At 44.7% G+C, this 19,462-nt stretch overlaps 1 protein-coding gene across 23 annotated transcripts in view; it reads left to right on the top strand.

The window, feature by feature from the left end:
- The window catches only part of LPP (LIM domain containing preferred translocation partner in lipoma), a 761,291-nt gene that overhangs the window by 57,505 nt on the left and 684,324 nt on the right, over nucleotides 1-19,462 (top strand). For 17 of the 23 annotated variants that reach the window (XM_023551613.2, XM_023551608.2, XM_023551599.2 and 14 more), the window contains exon 2: nucleotides 3,087-3,204. The exons of 4 other annotated variants lie outside the window; for them this stretch is intronic. The gene's annotated coding sequence lies outside the window, so the exon portion shown is untranslated. Of the gene's footprint in view, nucleotides 1-3,086; nucleotides 3,205-7,578; nucleotides 7,721-19,462 lie in introns of those variants that run through there. 2 more of the 23 variants (XM_023551614.2, XM_023551600.2) reach the window with 1 other exon arrangement.

Genomic DNA, 19,462 nt, shown 5'->3' with positions numbered 1-19,462 from the left:
AAATACATTTGTATAATTTTTATTATCTAAGTTTTTTTTTTTGAGTATTCATTTAATTTATTTCCTTGAGGAATTGTTCAATTTCCTTACACAGATATGTAAATATTCTGATAAAATATAAATATAATGTTCTGATAAATGCTCTTTGTTGCTTTCTTGGAAGACGAATTTAGAAACACTCATTGTTGCAAGATAGAAGTATATTTTGCATCCTTTTAATATGCCTAATACCTCATTTACTAGCATATATAGAGTAATATCAAACACTTGTCCCATGCAACAGACAATAAAAAACAAAACTCACTTGATACCTAAGTTAAAACTTTTCACGTTAGATAAATATTAATATTTCCAGAATTTTTGGAAGCTTGCTATGTTACTATATTAAATTATTACCTGTGTTAGTATTATATTAAATCTTTGCTAGATTGAAAGATTGAGTCTGTGTTTATGCAAAACGTATTTTAAAGTTAAAGGTATAAATATTATCGCTGAGGAAACTTAGGATATAACTGTATGTATATGCTACACAGTTAAAAAGTAACTTGGTTGAATTCATTGCAGTAGTTGACTTATTCGAGTTCCCTCGCCTTTGTGCATCATCTCAGGCTCGAGTTCCCATTGGTTGTTTACCAGGATGTGTGAAAGAGCATACTTTGGTATCATGACAAAGAGCACTGCTGGCCCTCCTGGGGGGAGTTGCTGGATCAGCAGACCTGGATGTACAAGATGGTTCTCTCAAAATGGATGAGAGACCTGTTATCTATTAATGTAATCTGACCTTGCCTAGTAACCTCTAATGTTGGATCCAGTTGCATATGGATGAATGTAGCAAGAGTTAGACTTGACTTCCCACCCCTGCCTCTTGTTTATTAGAAAGAAAAAGTGTACTGGCCTTTCAATTACATGGGAGGGCACTATAGGAGACAGATGTCAACGAAGGTTTTGAAGTGGTAGGGCCTCATAGCTTAAACAACCTTGCGCATAGGCACCCTCGTGACCCTGCGTGAATTTTATTTCCGGCTGGCACATTCTCACACACAGGAGCTGGTACCAGATTCATTTAGTGCCTTGCCGGTTCCCTTCCACTGTGGTGCTGGCTTTTCCTTGTGTCTTGTCTGCTTGGTATATATGGGTCTTTGCTTTGGACAGCTGGTACCCCTGTTCTGTTGATGCCCTAAGCATGTATTTACCTTGCTTATTGGGCAATCCATCTCTACTCTTTACTCTGAGGTGCTTTGTTAGAGGCGCTCCTTTAACTCAAGCTCTCATCTTGGTGGGACACAATTTTTTCTTTTTCCAACTTAATGCACAGATATCCTGACTCCTTTGTCTCTGCCTCGCTCCCACAGGAGCCTCTCAGCATTTGCCTGGAGGCTCCAGGTCATGTAGTTCTTAGTGGCTGTGGGAAGTTCAGGCTACCCCAACCACAGGGTCCTTGACCTATGTCCTTCAACTTGGCAGTGCCTCCCTTTTGGACCTTGGTAACCTCACTGAGATTGGTTCTGTTTCTGTGCAGAAAAGAGTTGAAACTACAGCCAGTATTGTGCTACCTCCATGCTTCAACCTTCAAAGACATAGACTGAGTTCATTGAATTATTGAGTGTCTACTGAGTACACTGTGCTGAGGACACTGGCAAGGCTCCAGAGCCCAAGGGTCTGGCAGGGAGATAAGCAAATTGGGAATTTTGTCACTTTTTCTGGATGTAGTTATGTTGGCTACGTCTGATTATTAGATTTGCTAGTTATGTGAGAAGGATTACAACTCATAGGAATGGGTGGGGGAAAGTCTGGGCAATGGGAAAGAAGAAGCTTAGAAATTGGACAGTGTGGTCTAGAATGGCAAGGGGGTAAGCTTGCACTGTGAGTTAATCCTGAGCTCTTCCATTTACTGTCTTTGGGATTTGTGCGTTTTACTTTTTCTTTAAGCTTTCATTTCTTAATCTGTAATATGGGAGTGAGATTGCCTAGCGCACAGGGTTGTTGATGGGATTAATGAGATAGTGTGTGTGTAACCTGCTTAGTACAATGTCTAGCATAGAGTGAACGCTCATTAAATTGTTGTTGTTGTTATCTGGCAGTGAGGAGCTAGAGATACTTTTTTTTTTTTTTAACCTGATCAATGGTGTAATTAGAGGTTCTCAAAAACAAACAAAAAACCTACTTCTACTTTTTAAAATAGAATCCAGTTACCTTAGCCTTCAACAATTTGTTTCAATTTGCCTTTCAACACTAAACCAAAACCAAACCTATTGTTGTTGAGTTCATTCCGACTCATAGTGACACTATAGGACAGACTAGTCCTGCCCCATAGGGTTTCCAAGGAGCAGCTGGTGGATTCCAGCTGCCAACCTTATGGTAAGCAGCTGAGCTCTTAACCACTGTGTGCCACCAGGGCTCCCTTTCAATGTTACCTCCATTTAATTCCACCCATCTTGGAATTGCCAAGGAGAAAGACCTGGCAGTCTGCTCTCGTAAAGATTACAACCTAGAAAAATCTATGGAGCAGTTCTGCTCTGTCACATGGGGTTGCTATGAGTCGAAATCAGCTCGACAGCACTTAACAACAACCACGTCTCCCTAGTGGCTTACACACCCTCTCAGCTAGGCTCAGTAAGTTGCTTTTCTCTGAGCATGCAACCTCCCCATTGCCTGGGTTCACATCTTCCCTTTAGCTTGGAATACCCTTTGCACCCTCTCCTGTGCCCCACCCTCTTTTAATCCCCAACCCAAAAGTCCATCCCTCCCCTTGTGAGGAATCCCACTGAGCTCTAGAGTTTGGCATATCCTGCCCTTTATTACAGTCAGCTGCTTTCTTGTACTAGGCTTGTGAGCTCCTTTAAGTTTTTTTTTTTTTTTTTTCACGTCCCAGCCCTTTGCTGTAGCATCTCTGGGCACTTAGGCACATACATACTCATTGTTGATGCTCAAACATCTCTGCCACAGTGTTAATGCATGAGGAAGTCAATAAAAAACATGCAAACCAGAAAACATCGTTAAGCTGTGTGGTCATCAGCCTTGGGAATGCATTTCTGGGGAAAATCCGGCCCCTCCATAAATGACAGGGATGACTTGGCTCTTTGTAGGAACTGAAGAGAATCCTGACTACGACGACTAGCCAGACCAGAGGACCAGCGCCTACCCTCCCAGAGCTTTTCTGCCTGGCTTCCTCCGGCTCCCAGGTGACCTGCAGCAGGACTTCTGGTATGTAAACATACCTCATCTGCTTCTCCCTCCGCCTGCTGCCCGCTGCCTGGGATCCAGAACTGGAGGCTGAGTCTCCCTGAGCCCAGTCGGGGGGGCTTAGTGGGTTGGGGATTACTCTCTTTTTGGTATTTACAACTTGAAATGTCCTGTGCCCTTGATTAATTTGTGCTTGGGAGCTTCCTTAGTGCTCTCTGGTAAATAGGCTCCTTACTGTATGTTATTTCCCCACGGGCTTATTTCAGAAGGCCTGGAGCCTGTACTTCTAGCAACTTCTCCAAGGAAAACATCACAGACCACGTTTCCGGAACTGAGAATCTCAGGGGGTCTTCTGAACATCCATCTCTGTTACCTCCTTTTGGCCCAGCATTTGCTTTTAGCTGAAAAAGGGAGATTTTTGTCTTAAGCCGTCCTATAGACGTCTGTGACTTGGAGGTGGAAAATCTGACAGTTGCTGCCCAGCTCTGAACTGTAAGAGCACGCAGCATATAGACATAACCCTGCGGAACATCAAATCATTTTTCTCTAATTCCCAGAGCCTTCATGTTTCTTTGTCTGGAGGATGACCTCACCGCTTTTTGTATTTGTAATGGAATGCACAGTCATTTACAAGTAATCATACAATAATCCCTTACACTTTTATCATGCCTTACTGTTTTCCAGAAGGCTTTCGCTCCCCTCATCTCATTTGATCCTCACAGCCGTTCTGAGAGCTAGGCAGAGTGGCTGGTTTAATCACTAAGTTTCAGGTGTAGGAAGTGAAGGTCAGAGAGGGTAAGCCATGGGTGAGGGAGTCCTGGTGGCGCAATGGTTAAGCACTTGGCTGCTAACTGAAAAGGTTGGTGGTTCGAACCCACCCAGTGAACCCGAGGGAGAAAGATCTGGCAATCTGCTCTCGTAAAGATTACAACCTAGAGAACTCTGTGGGGCAGTTCTGCTCTGTCACATGGGGTCGCTACGAGTCCAAATTGACAGCACCTAACGACAACACTTTTAACGACAACACCAAGCCATTGGTGAGAGAGAGTCAGTTAGTTTGAAGCTGAATTGGAACTGGCTTCTCAAGTAGCCTAACTCCTAAACCAGTGTTCTTTTTTCTTTTTACTGTTGGTGTGACCTTGGGCATATCCTTAACCTCCCTGAGCCTTCATTTTAGTCTCCCTAAACCGGGTATAATGTTACCTCTGGGGTGGGCGTCTGTCGGGATCGAATGAGACCATCCGGCAAAGCATTTACCAGTTGCTGTTGAGTAGATTCCCACTCGTGGCGACCCCCTGTGTGTCAGAGTAGAACTGTGCTCCGTAGGGTTTCCAGTGGATGGTTTTTCAGAAGTAGATCACCAGGCCTTTGTTCTGAGGCACCTCTGGGTAGACTCAAACCACAGACCTTTTGATTAGCAGCTGAGTGTGTTAACCATTTTCCCTACCCAGGGACTCTGGGGAAGTTCTTACTACCTGATTAAGACCACTGCTAATGTGGCACCTCGTAGTTTTGAGTACATGAGCCTTAAATCCAAGTAGCGCCATTAGAGCTGTGGAAGAAAAGAATGTTTTCCTTATTTTTTTGTAAAGACACTGAGGTCCCTAATGAGGTCCGGTATCACAAGCTCCCAGCCCTGTGATTAGCCAATTGACCTTCCTGCCCTGCCTGCAGGTGGTTGTGTTATTCTGAGACTGTGTTGTCAAGGCCCTCTTTTTTCACAGAGCTCTCTCTCCTGATGTCACTTGGAACAGCATTGTATCCTGGAGACAGTTTTAGGTCCAGCAGGACCAGAGGGCAGGAATGGGGATTTGGAAATGGAATCTCCAGCCCTGAGCTTTGCCAGGTGGATCTGGGAACATGAGATAGACAATGGGATTGAGGTTGATGAAGACCTGGCCTTGAGGGTCTATCTTCTCTAGTCGCTTGGTGACTGGGATTTAATAGGGTACATCCTGTAAGTCTGGAGGCCAGCAGCCGTGCATATGCAGAATGGGTTGCTCAAGCAGTAACACTTGTTGGGGAAAACCAGAAAGGGTGGATTTCCAGTTGGCAACAAATGCCTTAGGAGTCAGCAATGTGACATGGTCAGGAGAGCACCCACAGTGACTGGGGGATGAGATCTTGGATGCCTTTGTTTCTGTGTATCTGCTCACCTACAAGAATTGCAGACCAGTGAGGCAGACATAGGTTTTTTGTATGGTCTTAATAGGCAGAACAGAGAGCAGGAGGTTGAAGGCCAGGGAGTCAGATTTTGGTTCCATATAAGGAAGAACTTTCTGTTGGAAAGATGGAATTTGCCGCTGTAGAAGCTACTGATCTCAGCATCACTGGGGACCTCAGGGATACCATGAAGGATTCATGATAGGGTAGGCATTGAGCTCCCTGGTCTTTATTCTCAATCGGAGACCCCAGAGCCAATGGTTCTCAAGTATTAAGAGGAAGAGACACACAGGTATATTAAGGAATGAAGGGCCTCTTTGTGGATGTGGAAACTGATCTCCAAATGCTATTTGTAAAATAGATCGTAGATTTAGACTCTTTCATTCTGTTTTTCATACCCGCCCCTGTGGCTCGCCTCCTGGCCCTTAACTCTCAAAGCTCCCAGACCATCCTTCTTTCCTCTGCTTAAATGGGATATTGGAAAGACCACAGAGTCTGATAGCTGGTCTAGTCTTCTAGTTACAAGTATGGGCCGTCCTTTGCTCCCTTCTGGTCTCTCTCTGAGACCCCCTTGGAGAGCTGTAGTGCCAAGAACTCTGCTCTTAGCTCTGGCTTTGCCACTGACTGCCCTGGTGGCACAGTGGTTAAAGCATTCGGCTGCCAAGCCAAAGGTCAGCAGTTCAAACCCACCAACCACTCCATGGGAGAAAGATGTGGTAGTCTGCTTCCATAAAGATCGCAGCCCTGGAAACCCTATGGGACAGTTCTGCTCTGCCCTATAGAGTCGCTAGGAGTCGGAATTGACTCGACAGCAGTGGGCTTGTTTTTTTTTTGCCATGTGGTGGAGTACATGCCACTGATTTTCTGATCCTGTTTCCTCATCTATTTCAAAAGTCACTTACATTTGTGTTCCTTTATTAAATGTGCAATAAATAAGACATGTTTGCTATTTTTTTATGCACTTGTGGAGTGCTTGTGAAAATAATAAAGCAAATAATTAAAATAACTGTGATGGCTGTTTGGATAGGCCAACTTCTGATTTGCTTTTAGAGCACACAGCTTGGACAATTTTGGAATACCTTACCAAATCTGTAGATGAGAAAATGGAGGCTAAGATAGAAGAACTGGTTTGTGTAAAATCTTAATGAGTGACTGATTCTAGGGCTTGGGTCCCCTCACTCCCTGACCAGTGGTATTTTCAGCTTGAAGAGCCCTGGGAGGTGAGAACAGGCAGCCTCCTGGTGCAGGTTCAAAAGCCATGAAGTGGGCCATGATTCTGAAAAAGAGCTCATCTAACCTACAGTAAGCCTATCAAACCGGTGGTGGAACAGTATGGCACTAAGAAATAGAACCACCAGAAAGCCATGGTATGGTAGTTGGACTTTCTTCTCTGAGTAGACCCTACTTCTTCACACCTCCATTTCCCCAGCATCTCATCTCTCTGTCCTTTTTCTGGAGTCCTTCTGGACCAGATTCATCCATGACTGGCTTCATTGTTCCACATAGTCATCAACCACGTCTCGGGATCTGGAGGTCAGAATTAATTTTACAAATTAAATTGGGTTTCCCCAACTCCCACCCCCAGTGTTCTCTTAACAGTCTGGGGTGACTCTGGGCCTTTATGCCTGGTGTCTGCCCTGTGAAGAACTCATGCAAAACTAAGTTCCCAGAAGAAATGTGAGTGCAAGGCAGCCCATCTGGGGCTGGGGTCTGAGGGGCAGGGTTGTTTTCGACTCATCCACCACCCAGGGAACTGCAGGCTAGACCCTTGGTGTCCTCCTCAGGTGCATCACCCTAAAATATCTCCCCTCCCCCAAATTAATAGATTGATTTCATAGACGTAGTTGCATTCCAGAGGGACCCATTCCTGAGGTGAACTTAAGGCCTTTCAAACTTGCCTTGTTTGGATGAAGGAGCATTTCCCCTGGAATAGGACACTGCATGGAATAGTTGAGACTCCGCATGTTTTGGGGTTAATAATTTACAACGAGTAAGGAATTCTGTCTTAAGTGGGGTATGTTATTCAAGTGCCAGAGGAGAGAAGGGTGATTTTTCTGACATCCTCCAGTCTGTATCTCCATATTTGGGAATGTTTACCCACCACACTGATCTATTGGAAGAAGAGGAGGTGACTCAGGGTTTAGGAGAAGCAGGATTTGAATTCCTGTTTCCAGAAACAAAGTCGCCCCCCCGCCCCGCCCCTCCCCCTCCTTCTTTGCCCCTTGGTTTGGAAGCTGAGGAGAGCATGTCTCAGTTCTGCTTCCCTTGGGCTTCAGGACCACCTCCTTGCAGTGCCCTGTGCAGCGGGACAGAGGGAGCGTGAGTGGGAGTGAGGGAAACGGAGAGCCGGCTGCCCGTGGGGGCCTGACGTTGTGTGAGTACATCATTATTGCCAGAGTGCATGGTATTTCTGCTCCCAGACCCAGGGCCCACAGCTCTGTGGGCTGGCTCACTTGACCGATGATGGGATATTTCTCAGGGAGTGCTGACCGCTTTAATTTGGGTTGTGGACAGCTGCCTTCCCAGGGGACTGCTTCTCACAGTGGAATTTACAGATGAACTCTGCCTGAGGAAAAATTGTATTTGTACATAAAGAAATTAGGCAGATATTTCCCTCTACCTGAAGCCTGGCTTGAGCTGGGTAGAGAGATAACTTGGGACTGTTACTATCTGTCTGATTGTTAGGGCTCAGAGGACAACCCAAAAGCGACGTCTGTGGACAGACACCTGGGGAGGCATGGTTGTAGCTGGAAAAACAGTGTGGCTGGATAACTTAAGAATATGCAGAATGTTGGTGTATAATATTTGCACAGTGTCTCCAGTTTGGAATAAATACATTGTGTAGATAAATGCGTTGTGTAGATTTGATGGACTGTCTTAGTTGGAGAGTGTCTTAGAGATTATGGAGTCCAGTTGTCTCGTTTTATAGAATGGTGGTGAGCAATGGAAGTCCAGAGGGCGTCATAGCTCGCTTGCCCTGAAGACGCAGGGCTGATGAGCAGTAGGAGGTTAGGGTTAAACCCTGGGTCTTCTCACGTTCGGCGCATTTCTCCTTCCACTACTTGATGTAAGCCACGTCTTAGGCAAGGGCGAGAGGAATCTGGAACTCAGAGATGCCCAGTTTGCTCGCTCTTCACTAGCTGGTGAGCAGCTGAGGACTAGAACCTTGTTCTCCCAGTTCACATGTCTTTTCCATCAAGTCACACGGGCTCAGAGGCCAGAATTTGTGGTTTTAAGAGTGTCGCTCTTTTCTTTCTGTCCGCCTTTGATTTCTGCTTACCTTTCAGTTCACTTTGAACCTGAGGTGCTACCTTCTGATCTGCTCTGCTGCCTTTATCTCTTTCTTTCCTGAAAGAAGGTGAGAGCTTGTCCAAGAGGTGAGCTGAATAGTGGAGTTCTTGATTTCAGTGTTACCTGTGGCAATGAAAAGTGTGCATCGGCCTTGAAAGAAATTGAGCAGGCTTTCCATCTAAGCCTCTACTGCTGTTGTTGAAACTGCAAGAATCCTGGAGTATTATTCCCATTCAAAGATCAGCCCTGATTCTGAACAGGTTTTAAATGCACGCACACCCACACCCACACCCACACCCACACCCACACCCACACCCACACCCACACCCACACCCACACACACACACACACACACACACACACATTCTTCTTTAGCCTGCTTTGATGTACTGCAGCATTTCACGCCCTGTTACAGAGCACGCAGGCATTACACAGCCGTACTGCCTGTTACGCTTTTTAATTGGTTCAGTTTTGGATCAACTTGAGGGCCCCTTTCTACAACGCAGGGAAGACAGCAGAGATGTGTTTTGGCGAGGCACTTTGGTTGCCACTGGTGTTAGGTGGCAAATGTCATAGAGCAGAGAAGCCACTCTGAGACTTATATTTGTTCTTCTTGATGCTGAAGGGGGTTGGAGGGGGTGGAAGTAGCTCTTCAAGCTATTGGGAAGCAGGAGCTTGAACCTGTGTACAGCCTGTCTCCTTCTTGGGCGACCTGTGGCTGGGTGGTAATTATAGGCCCTGCTCAGGAGGTGGAAGGAGACAGTCTTAAAGGATGAAGGCTTGGGAAGTTTTCTGGCTGTGATGCAGAAGCAGGTAGTAAGAGGTTAAATCACAACCAAACCCTTTGCCGTTGAGTTGATTCTGACTCATAGCGACCCTATAGGACGGAGTAGAACTGCCCCATAGGGTTCCCAAGGCTGTAAATTTTTATAGAAGCAGACTGCCACATCTTTCTCCTGCAGAATGGCTGGTAGATTCGAACCACTAAACTGGTAAGCAGCCAAGTGCTTAACCACTGCACTGCCAGGGCTTCTCCTAAGAGGTCAGTGGTGGTAATGCTAATATGAACAGTAATACTGTTAGTAAGAACAGACACGAATTGATTGCTTACTAGATGCTGAGCACTGGGCTAAGCACTTTACCTAAATGATTTAGTCACACTATAGCTACCTGTGGAAACCTCGGTGGCATAGCTGTTAAGAGCTATCGCTGCCAACCAAAAGGTCGGCAGTTCAGATCTACCAGGCATTCCTTGGAAACTCTATAGGGGAGTTCTGCTTTGCCCTGTAGGGTTAGTATGAATCTGAATTGACTCAATGGCAATGGGTTTGGCTTTATTTATTTATTTTTTTTTATAGCTGCCTGTGAGTAGGTACTGTTTTTACTTTCACTTAACAGAGTGAGGGAAACCCTAGTGGTGTGGTGGTTAAGAGCTACGGCTACTAACCAAAAGGTCGGCAGTTCGAATCCACCAGGCGCTCCTTGGAAACCCTATGGGGCAGCTCTGCTCTCTCCTATGGGGTCGCTATGAGCCAAAACTGACGCGATGGCAACGATTTTTTTTTTTTTTTAAATAGAGTGAGGACCTGAGACCTTGAAAAGTTAAGTAACTTGCTGAAAATCACAGAGTTGGAGTGGAGCTGGAATTTGAACCCAGGCAGTCTGACTTCAGAGTGTATGCCGCTCAGGAGTGAGCTGCTGGATTCTGGCTGGCGGGCGTGTGACATTCTGGCAGGTCTAGGGGGAGACGGGTTGCAAGGAGGGTAAAAGCAGGAGCAAGAAGGTTAGGCAGGGGGAGACCCCTGTAGCTGTCTAGGTGGGAGATGATGGTAAACTGAATTAGGGCACTAGAGGTGGGGCTGGAGAGAAGTGAATGGATTCCGTTCATGTTTTGGAGGGATTGTCTCCAGGCCATCAAGCAAGATGTTCTGCCGAGACATGTGAAGCTAAATGGGCGGGAAGCCGGGTGATCCCAAGGGAGATGGGTGTTTGTGCAGTGGTGGTTGCACAGACATGCACCTGGGGTTTTAGGACTAAGGGGTGTGTGTGCTCCTTTCTTTGGTTTCTCACCCTGAGCTTCTGGCCGGGGAACAGAGGGCAGTGACTTCCTGTCTCTGACTTCCTGGCTGAGACCTTCTGGAACGCCCCCAAATCAGCCCCACAGAACATGCTGCTTCCTTTGGTCTTCCTGGGTATTTTTATAAAGCATTCTTTCCCACTGAAGATAGGGAACATTCAGAGTGATGTTGACTTTATGGGCCATATTTAACATATTTATTTTTTCTTGATGCATCGTCCGTTCTTGCAGATTTCTGCCTCTAAATTCCCTGGTGAGGCGCTTTCATCTACCACGTGAGATGGCCCTGGGAGGCCCAATGGGAGAGCCCCACCTTTGTCCAAGGGCACCTCTCTACCTTCTTTCATTTACATTGGAGTTCACACTTTTGAGCCCTTGTTTGCGCCCCATAATTTATTTTAACGGGCTGGCCTTAGATGCATATACTCTATTTTTCAGCAGAGAAACTGGGATCAGAGAAGTTGGGCCATTTCGTGAAAGTCCCATAGCAATGAAGTGACTGAGTCAGATAGGAAACTTGAGATTCCTGACTGTGCCCTGTGCTCCGGCCACTAAGGCCATGGACTATCATGGCCCTGGGTATCCAGTGAAGGTCTTAGGTAGTCTACAGTCAGCCTAACCCCAGAGGAGCACAGAGACCTTAAAACTAAACCCACCCAAAAAAACTAAAATTCACCCTGGAGGCTTCTCTCATACTCCTTTTTTAAACAATTTGCTGTCTATAGTCATCTGTTTTTTTTTAAAAAAAATGTATTTAACATAATTTCTTCAAAACAACGGGTTGTTTTTGCTCATTGGAGTTTCTTTAAAATTTCCTTTGTATTACCCATTGCGTAGTCAACAAACATTTATTGAGTTCTTGCTGTATGCCAGGTGTTGTGGTAGGTGCTGGAGATTGATTCAAAGATAATTGGGAGACGTATGGAAGGGGAGTGGATAATTACAGCACAGTGAGATAAGTGGTTTAATCGAGGGATATAGAAAGAGCTATAAATAGCACTATGAATAACATCTCCGAACAAATTGCCTTTTTTTTCCCCCTCCTTTTGGATTATTCCCTTATGTATATTATCCAAAGTGGGATTACTGGGTCATTTAAAAGATGAAAACAATTTGGCACACAAACATGTAATGATTTACCTGGGGAATACAGCTCAATTTTCAACAGGGATAAAGAAAATGGTGGTAACTACGACTTCACCAAGAGGGTTGGGTAGATTTTATACTACCCCAGGCGACTTGGTGGGCTTTCAGGAGAAACATCTGTTCTAAACGTGGCAACCCTGTGTGTAGGAACATATATCCGTATATTGAATCACACAAGTGAATTGTTAATTTTCACTGGAGCCTAGCTATGTAAGTATTGTTTCCATTTTATGAATGTGGAAACTGAGCCTTCATTAAGGGGAAGTGACTTCTCAAGTTTCCATAATGGGTAAGTAAAGAACACAAGAATCAAGGGTAGGACTTCTGATTCTAAGACTCCAGTCCCATTCTCAGTGCTCCATTCATCAACTGGTGGTACTTATGGCGCAAACAAGAGCCCCTGGGTGATGCAAATGGTTAAGCGCTGGACCGTTAGTGGAAAAGTTGGTGGTTGGAACCCACTCAGAGGCACTGTGGAAGAAAGGCCTGGTGACCTGCTTCCATCAAGATTATAGCCAAGAAAAACCTATGGAGCAGCTCTGCTGTGTAACACAGGGTCGCCATGAGTCAGAATCAGCTTGATGGCATCTGGTTTGGCCTTTATTTTTGGTGTACTCCAACTGGAGTCCCTGGGCAGTATGAAGAGTTAACATACTAGGCTGCTAACTGAAAGGTTGAAGGTTCCAATCTACCCTAAGGTGCTTTGGAAGAAAGGCCTGGCGACGTACTTCCAAAAAAAATCAGCCATTGAAAACCCAATGGAACACAGTTCTACTCTGATACACATGGAATTCCCATGAGTTGGAATCAACTCAGCGTTAACTGGTTTGGTTTTTGGTTTATAATCCACCTGGGGCTTAAAATTCATTTAATGAACCGTGGAGACTTTTCTCAGAAAGGTTAGTGTCTATGAAATAGATATAGACTTCTTAACCCCAAAGTCATAGCCATAGAAAAAGTTTCGCCTGAAAGGACCTGACGGCCCATTATCCCTGATTGTAGTCCAAATCCTGGAAGGTCATCTTCATGGCCCTAGCACTAGAGCAGAGAATTCCAAGTATAGCTGGAAACATGCTGTAATTCTGCTTTGAAAAATTTATTTTCCATGAACTTAATGGCATTATATAAAAACTTCTGTCTGTGGTTTCTGGGACCTGTCATAACTAGACACCAATATATGTCCCCTGTGGACTTCTTGATGCTCCTGCCTACTCTTCCATAAATCAGCCACATTCTTTGCTGTTCCTGAGACATAGCCTGCATTTTCTAACCTTGGTGCTTTAGCTCATGCTATTCCTTTAGCCTGAGATAACTGCTGTCATTTCTATCCATGAAACTCCTGTTCTTCCTCTGTGCAGATGCCATGTTCCACGTGAAGTACTGGGTTTTTTACTTAAATAACACGCACTTTCTACATTTGTTTGGGAACCGTGCCTTCTCCCTGTGAGATCTTTTCATAAGCACCACTGTGCCCGATATTAAAAGAAAAATTAATGTAATGTGCTTATGAAAATACCTCGCATAGGTGGAACGTGGTTGGCAAACAAACACAGAAGGTGTGCATTATTTGCGTAAAATATGGTAATTCATGGTCATCAGTAACCTTCTACCATCCACACTCCCCACACTGGAAGTGATCTCTCTGTTCTCTGTTCTGCTAATTCACACAACAGTTAGCTGTAAATAAGTAGAGTGTAACTGAGTGACATTCCTATGCACGGGATCTGGGTTTGAATTCTGACTGTGGTTCGTCCTAGCTGTGTGATCTGCCTGGTCAGTTAACCTGTTTGAGCCTGAGTTTCTTCATCTATAAAATGGGTATAAATGATCACACCGTCTCATAGGGCTGTTATGAGAACTTGTATTGTTATTATCTGTGCTTCTTTTATGTACTTGCTATCTCCTACTTTGTACATGTCTTTTAATGGGAAGTTCTTTAAAGGCAGAAGGCTGTCATGTCTTCCCTATGCCTTGAGCTTGTGGGAACTGCTGCAAAAGCTCCTTTAAGAGAAAGGAGGATTCTGGACACCCTAAGTGGTGACATCCTTGCACGCTTATTACTAGTAGAAGCCCCAAGTCATGCTGTGCCAGGCCTAGCTGGGGACTCCATGATTTGGAGCTGTGGGTACACACAGTATGTGTTGGGTAGCCCCCCAGCTCCTGCTTCTTGAGTGAGAGGAAGGAGGCTAGAGTTGTGTCCAGCCCATCTTCTGAGTCAAGGAGTTAGGTGGTTTCTGATTCAAGGAATTGGGTGGTATTGGAAGTCGCCTGAAGGCAGAGTGAAGTCCTGTTTGGAACATGAGACTTGGTTTCTTTCCTGGGTCTTCCAGACTTAGAGGAAAGGGTCAGTGAAGGTGTGGGTTAGGGGCAACCATCTTCTTGGTGGGTTACGCCACAGAGAGGGGGCTCCCTTCAGAGGACACTCTTCCTTTGGATACTCTCACCCTTGCTGTGCTTAGAGGCAGACTGCGGAGGGAAATTCCTTTTTAAAAAAGATAACTCTACTGTTTAACTTTCTCTTGCATCGTTTCCCAAAATGCAACACCCAAGAGCCTGAAGATCCAAGTACTGTAGCCTGGCACAGAAGGTCCTCCGTGTTCTGGCCGCAGCATTCCTTTCCAGCCTCATGTCCCACCTCATTCTGCCACGTCCTCTGCCCCTGGCCTCACTGGATTAGTCACTTTCCCCCAGAACATCCTGAACTTGCCCTCCTCAAGGCCTTTGCACATTGTGTTCCCTGGAGCTATTTTCCTCCTCCTTGTACGTGGAAATCCTCTTGGGTGTTCAGGCTCAGTTTAGATGTCACATCATTTACAAAGTTCTTCTAGACCTCATAGGGGCGTTGTGTGTACTTCTGCTTTCGCATGCTTTTCAGGCCGTCTTGTGTATCCTAGTGTGTCCCCAGTGAAACAGTGGCTCTATGAGAGCGGTAGGTGTGTCTCAGTCATCTCCATTCTCCACAGCACCTACCCCTGGGAGGTGCACATGCTGTCCCTTACAGGGGACAGGAGGTGTGAGTTAGTGTCCGTTTTGGACACTACTGGATGCAGGGCACATGGCATCCTGTCTGCTAACAGCTGTACCACAGGGGTCTTTAGAAGTTCATGCCCACCATTTGTTTGATTATGAGCCCAGCCATTTGAATTTTGATTTTGAATTGGCCTGAGATCAGCTCCTTGCTAACCTTTCTCTTATGTCTATTTCCCACATGCCTGGTAGGTGTCTGCTTAGTGCCAAGGCTCGGAGCTTTTTGTTTCCCTGAAGAGCAAGCATAACATCAAGGTGGAATTTAGGAAGGAGCCCTGGTGGTACAGTGGTTAAGAGCTCGGCTGCTAACCAAAAGGTCAACGGTTCGAATCCACCAGGCACTCCTTGGAAACCCTATGGAGCAGTTCTACTCTGTTCTATAGGGTTGCTATGAGTTGGAATCGACTCAACGGCAACAGGTTTCAGGTTTCACTTGTTTCTGATGTGATATTTTTTTTAAATTTTGCAAATGCATATTTTTATCCCAAAGCTCCATGAAATGTAAAAAATAGCAGAAGATTTATTTTTAAGGTAGATTTTTACCTCTAGCAGAATAACTGTCCATGTTGTAGTTGTAACCACGAAAAAAAAAACCCACTGCCGTTGAGTCGATTCTGACCCTAGAGTTTCCAAGGAGCACCTGGCGGATTCGAACATGCCGACCTCTTAGTTAAGAGCCGTAGCACTTAACCACTACGCCACCAGGGTTTCTGTAGTTGTAACTACAAAGTAATAAAACCCTTGTCCTAGAACTTGATTTTGAAGACCTGGGTTCAGATCCCAGCTTTAGCACTTTCTAGCCCTGAAACATTGGGCAGGTGCCTAACCTTCTTTACTCTCAGTATATAGTCGGGAAACAAATTTCTTCCTCATAGGGTTGACTGAAAACTTACATGAGGTTTTGGACATCGGATTGGAATTTTATTACCATGTGGTTCCTAAGGAAACCCTGGTGGCGTAGTGGTTAAATCCTACGGCTGCTAACCACAGGGTTGGCAGTTCGAATCCGCCAGGCACTCCTTGGAAACTCTATGGGGCAGTTCTACTCTGTCCTATAGGGTTGCTATGAGTAGGAATCGACTTGATGGCACTGGGTTTGGTTTTTTTGGTGGTTCATAAATGGGATTTGATGGCAATTTTTAAGTAACAGTTCCAGTAAGTTTGCTTTTGAAGGAAAATATGTGTATGTGTAAGTTTTCATTTGTTTGAAAAAAATGTGAGTTTACCATTGGGGACATAATCTATGTAACAGACTTAGGGAACATACACGGCTTATAAGAGTCAGTTGTAGTACAAGTAAATTAGAACCACTGCACTATAGGCTTTGAGAAATTATAGAAACCTTGGAAAGAAATGGGGTGAGCCTTACCTAATACATAGCATGTGTGTTCTCTGTGCTGTGTATTTTGGATATGAAATCCCAGGAAATGATTGCATACGCCCTGAGGGGTAGCTGATATTAGCCTAGTTTTGCAGACAAGGAAGCTGGAACTTAGGGAGGTTGAATAATTACTCAAAGTCTCCATCCCAGCAAGGATTCGAAACTGGATTTGAACACCAGTCCAATATGGAAGACTTGAAGCTCATACCAGCAGAAAGATGTGGCAGTCTGCTCCCATAAAGATTACAGCCTTGTAAGCCCCATGGGGCATTTCTACTGTGACCTCTAGGGTCGCCTTGAGTCAGAATTGATCCCATGCAATGGGTTTTTGGTTTTGGAATTTCAGAGTGCACTCACGAATGGCTTCTAGACACCTTTCCCATTTACAAATGGGACAGTCCAGTCTTCCCTTTGTTGATCCTCTCATTCCCAGGCCAGATAGAGCAGGAGAAATCTGCAGTCTTGATATCCCATAAATTGCTTAATGAATCTAGATGAATGTCTTGACTTTTCCTGCCAAGTATCTGCTCATAAAATGTCTCATTCTCAGCTCCTTTAACTGTCTTCATTCATCAGCCTTTACTTCTCTTGCTGTCTTATGGGGAGAAACTTGAGGTTGTGAGTGTATTTGAGGAGAACTTCAGGTTTTCTTTTTAAAAATACAGGAGGAAACTCAACCATACTATTTCAATACCCCGGTCTCCTCCTGCCATTTATGGGCAACATTTAGAGGTGGGAAGAGACAGGTGGGACCCATGGTTTTCAGCTTGAATCTGTCATTGACCAGCGAGAAGATTTGGGCAACTGTTCCTTTCTCTTTTGGGGGTTCATTTTCTTCACCTCTAAAGTGAGAGAGCACTTCTTGGTGACTCCCAAGATTTTAAAATTCTGCATATTTTATGGTGTCAAAACCATCCATTTCTGCTGAGGTGTGTAGTCCTGCAGGTGTTTCTCTGATACTTTTCAATCTTTAGATTCACTCTGTTCAAAAATGTATAATTTTTTAAAGGGAAGCTTTTACAGACATTTCTGAAATATAAGGGTGGGGGGAGATAAATGGATGTTAAAAAATAGAAAACAACCAATTAAATAGTATATAGCATGTAATTCTCCTTGGAAACTTACCACGAAATTGAGGAGTGCTTTCACAACTGGTGATTTAAATTGCATTTGAACTCTGCTAATGGTTTGTTTGCAGGAGAACTTCAATCATTTCACAGTGGTTCTTTAGCGAAGCTGCTTGTTCTCTTTGTGGAAAAGAAGGAAAAAAATATATTGAAAGAGAAGTTGACGTTGAAAAGTGAGACCACTTCCATTTCTGCTTGGAGGGAAGCTGGTTAGAGTATGAGTGAAACTCCCCAAGGACAAGGGTGGAGGGCTGGGCCTTTCAGTGAATGTTAGAAACCTGGGAAGTCAGAACGTCCTTTGCTGCTGTTGTAGGTACTGTTCTGATTTCTATCTCCTTCTGCAAGGAGAGGCTTAAGTTTCTTGGGGCTGGGGTGTGGGGGGTGTCTTTCTGGTTTCCATGGGATTCTACTGTCTACAGACAGACTTGCTGGTTTCCTAAAGACCCGTTCATCAGCAGTCTTGAGATTATTCCTTTCATTTCAGTGAACATGGCTTTGAGAGTTCTAATGTCCTTGAAGACCACTAGCTCCTGGGAAGCTCATTGCTTTGCTGGGCTCATGTTGATTATGTTCCATCTTCCCTACTTAATTTTTTTTTGCTGTCAGAATATACTGGGAGAATGTTGAAGCAGATGTTCTGAGGCCTGGGCGTGTACATCCTGGCTTTGCCTCCTAACTGATCATATGACTGTGTGAGGCTCTGTCAGATGGTGGAAGGCTACAGCAGGGGACGCCTCCACCTCATTTCATTCACGTGCTTTCGATAGAGCGCTGGGTGCGCAGCAAATTCAAGTTTCGATATTTGGAACTTTCTTTTTTCTTTCGAATATTTTTGATCCTCGGTTGGTTGAATCTGAGGGTGCAGAACCCTTGGATATGGATAAAGAAGGCTGACCATATTGCATAATCCCTAAGAGTGATGGTCCTCAATAAAATAAAACCTGTAAGAAGGGCTTAGCAGGAATCTTTGAGATTATCTATGGCTCTCCTTCTTGTACCCCCTACTTTGCAGGTGAGGAAACTAAGGCTCACAGAGCGCTCACTAGGTTTCATAGTTAGCAATTTGTCTCCAAACTCATATCTTTTCTCTTTCTATTTGTTGTAGTTCAGATTTTGGTATTAACTTTTTTTATTTTTTGTACGTGTGTGCCTAAAATCTGAGTAGCTAACTAATTGACCTATCTCTGTCTCCTCCGTTATTAAGGTGAAGCATGTTTTTGCATGAAAACTGAGAACTCAACACTAGGGCACTGATATTTTCTCTCTCTGTCACCCTGACATATATCAGTGAAATATAAGTGCTAGGAACTGGCTGGAACTTTAGGAGGGAGGGATACAGGGAAGTCACTAGATTTGTGGGTTTCAAACCTGACTTCATTCCTAGTATGGTCTAGTTAGTGAGTTCATAAACTTAGGAAATTCTAAAGGTGGTAAAACCCTAGAGATTCATAACCACCCTCTTTCTTAGTTATCTAGTGCTGCTATAAACGGAAATACCACAAATGGGTGACTTTAACAAACAGAAGTTTATTTTCTCACAGTTTAGGAGGCTAGAAGTCTGAATTCAGGGTGCTGGTTCTAGGGGAAGGTCCTTGTCTCTTTGAATTCTGATCCTGGGTGATCTTCATGTGGCTTGACATCTCTCTTACCCCATCTCTGCTTGCTAGCTTGCCTTTCAAAACAAACCCAGTTGAAAAAGACAACCCATTCCCAAATGGGTTTATAATCATAGGCATAGAGGTTAGGATTTACAACACATATTTTGGGAGGACACAATTTAATCCATAATACCCTCCTTCTCTCATTTTCTACTTGTGGGGACACTGAGGCCCAGAGAGAGAAGTGAAGATGGAATCCAGTCCCCCTGGATCCCAGTCTAGTGCTTCTCCTTCGTTCCAGTGGGCACTCATCCTTGGGAAGATATTTTTCCTCAGTTGGTGAGTCCTGTGCAGAAAAATGGAGCCTTGGTGGCAAAGTGGTTAAGAGCTTAGGCTGCTAACCAAAGGGTCAGCAGTTCAAATCCACCAGCTGCTCCTTGGAAACCCTATGGGGCAGTTCTACTCTGTC

This window comes from Loxodonta africana, chromosome 1 (genome assembly GCF_030014295.1).
Source record: "Loxodonta africana isolate mLoxAfr1 chromosome 1, mLoxAfr1.hap2, whole genome shotgun sequence".
Classification (NCBI taxonomy): domain Eukaryota; kingdom Metazoa; phylum Chordata; class Mammalia; order Proboscidea; family Elephantidae; genus Loxodonta; species Loxodonta africana.
The sequence above is the reverse complement of the archived record's forward strand: the minus strand, read 5'-3'. Positions and strand labels throughout refer to the sequence as shown.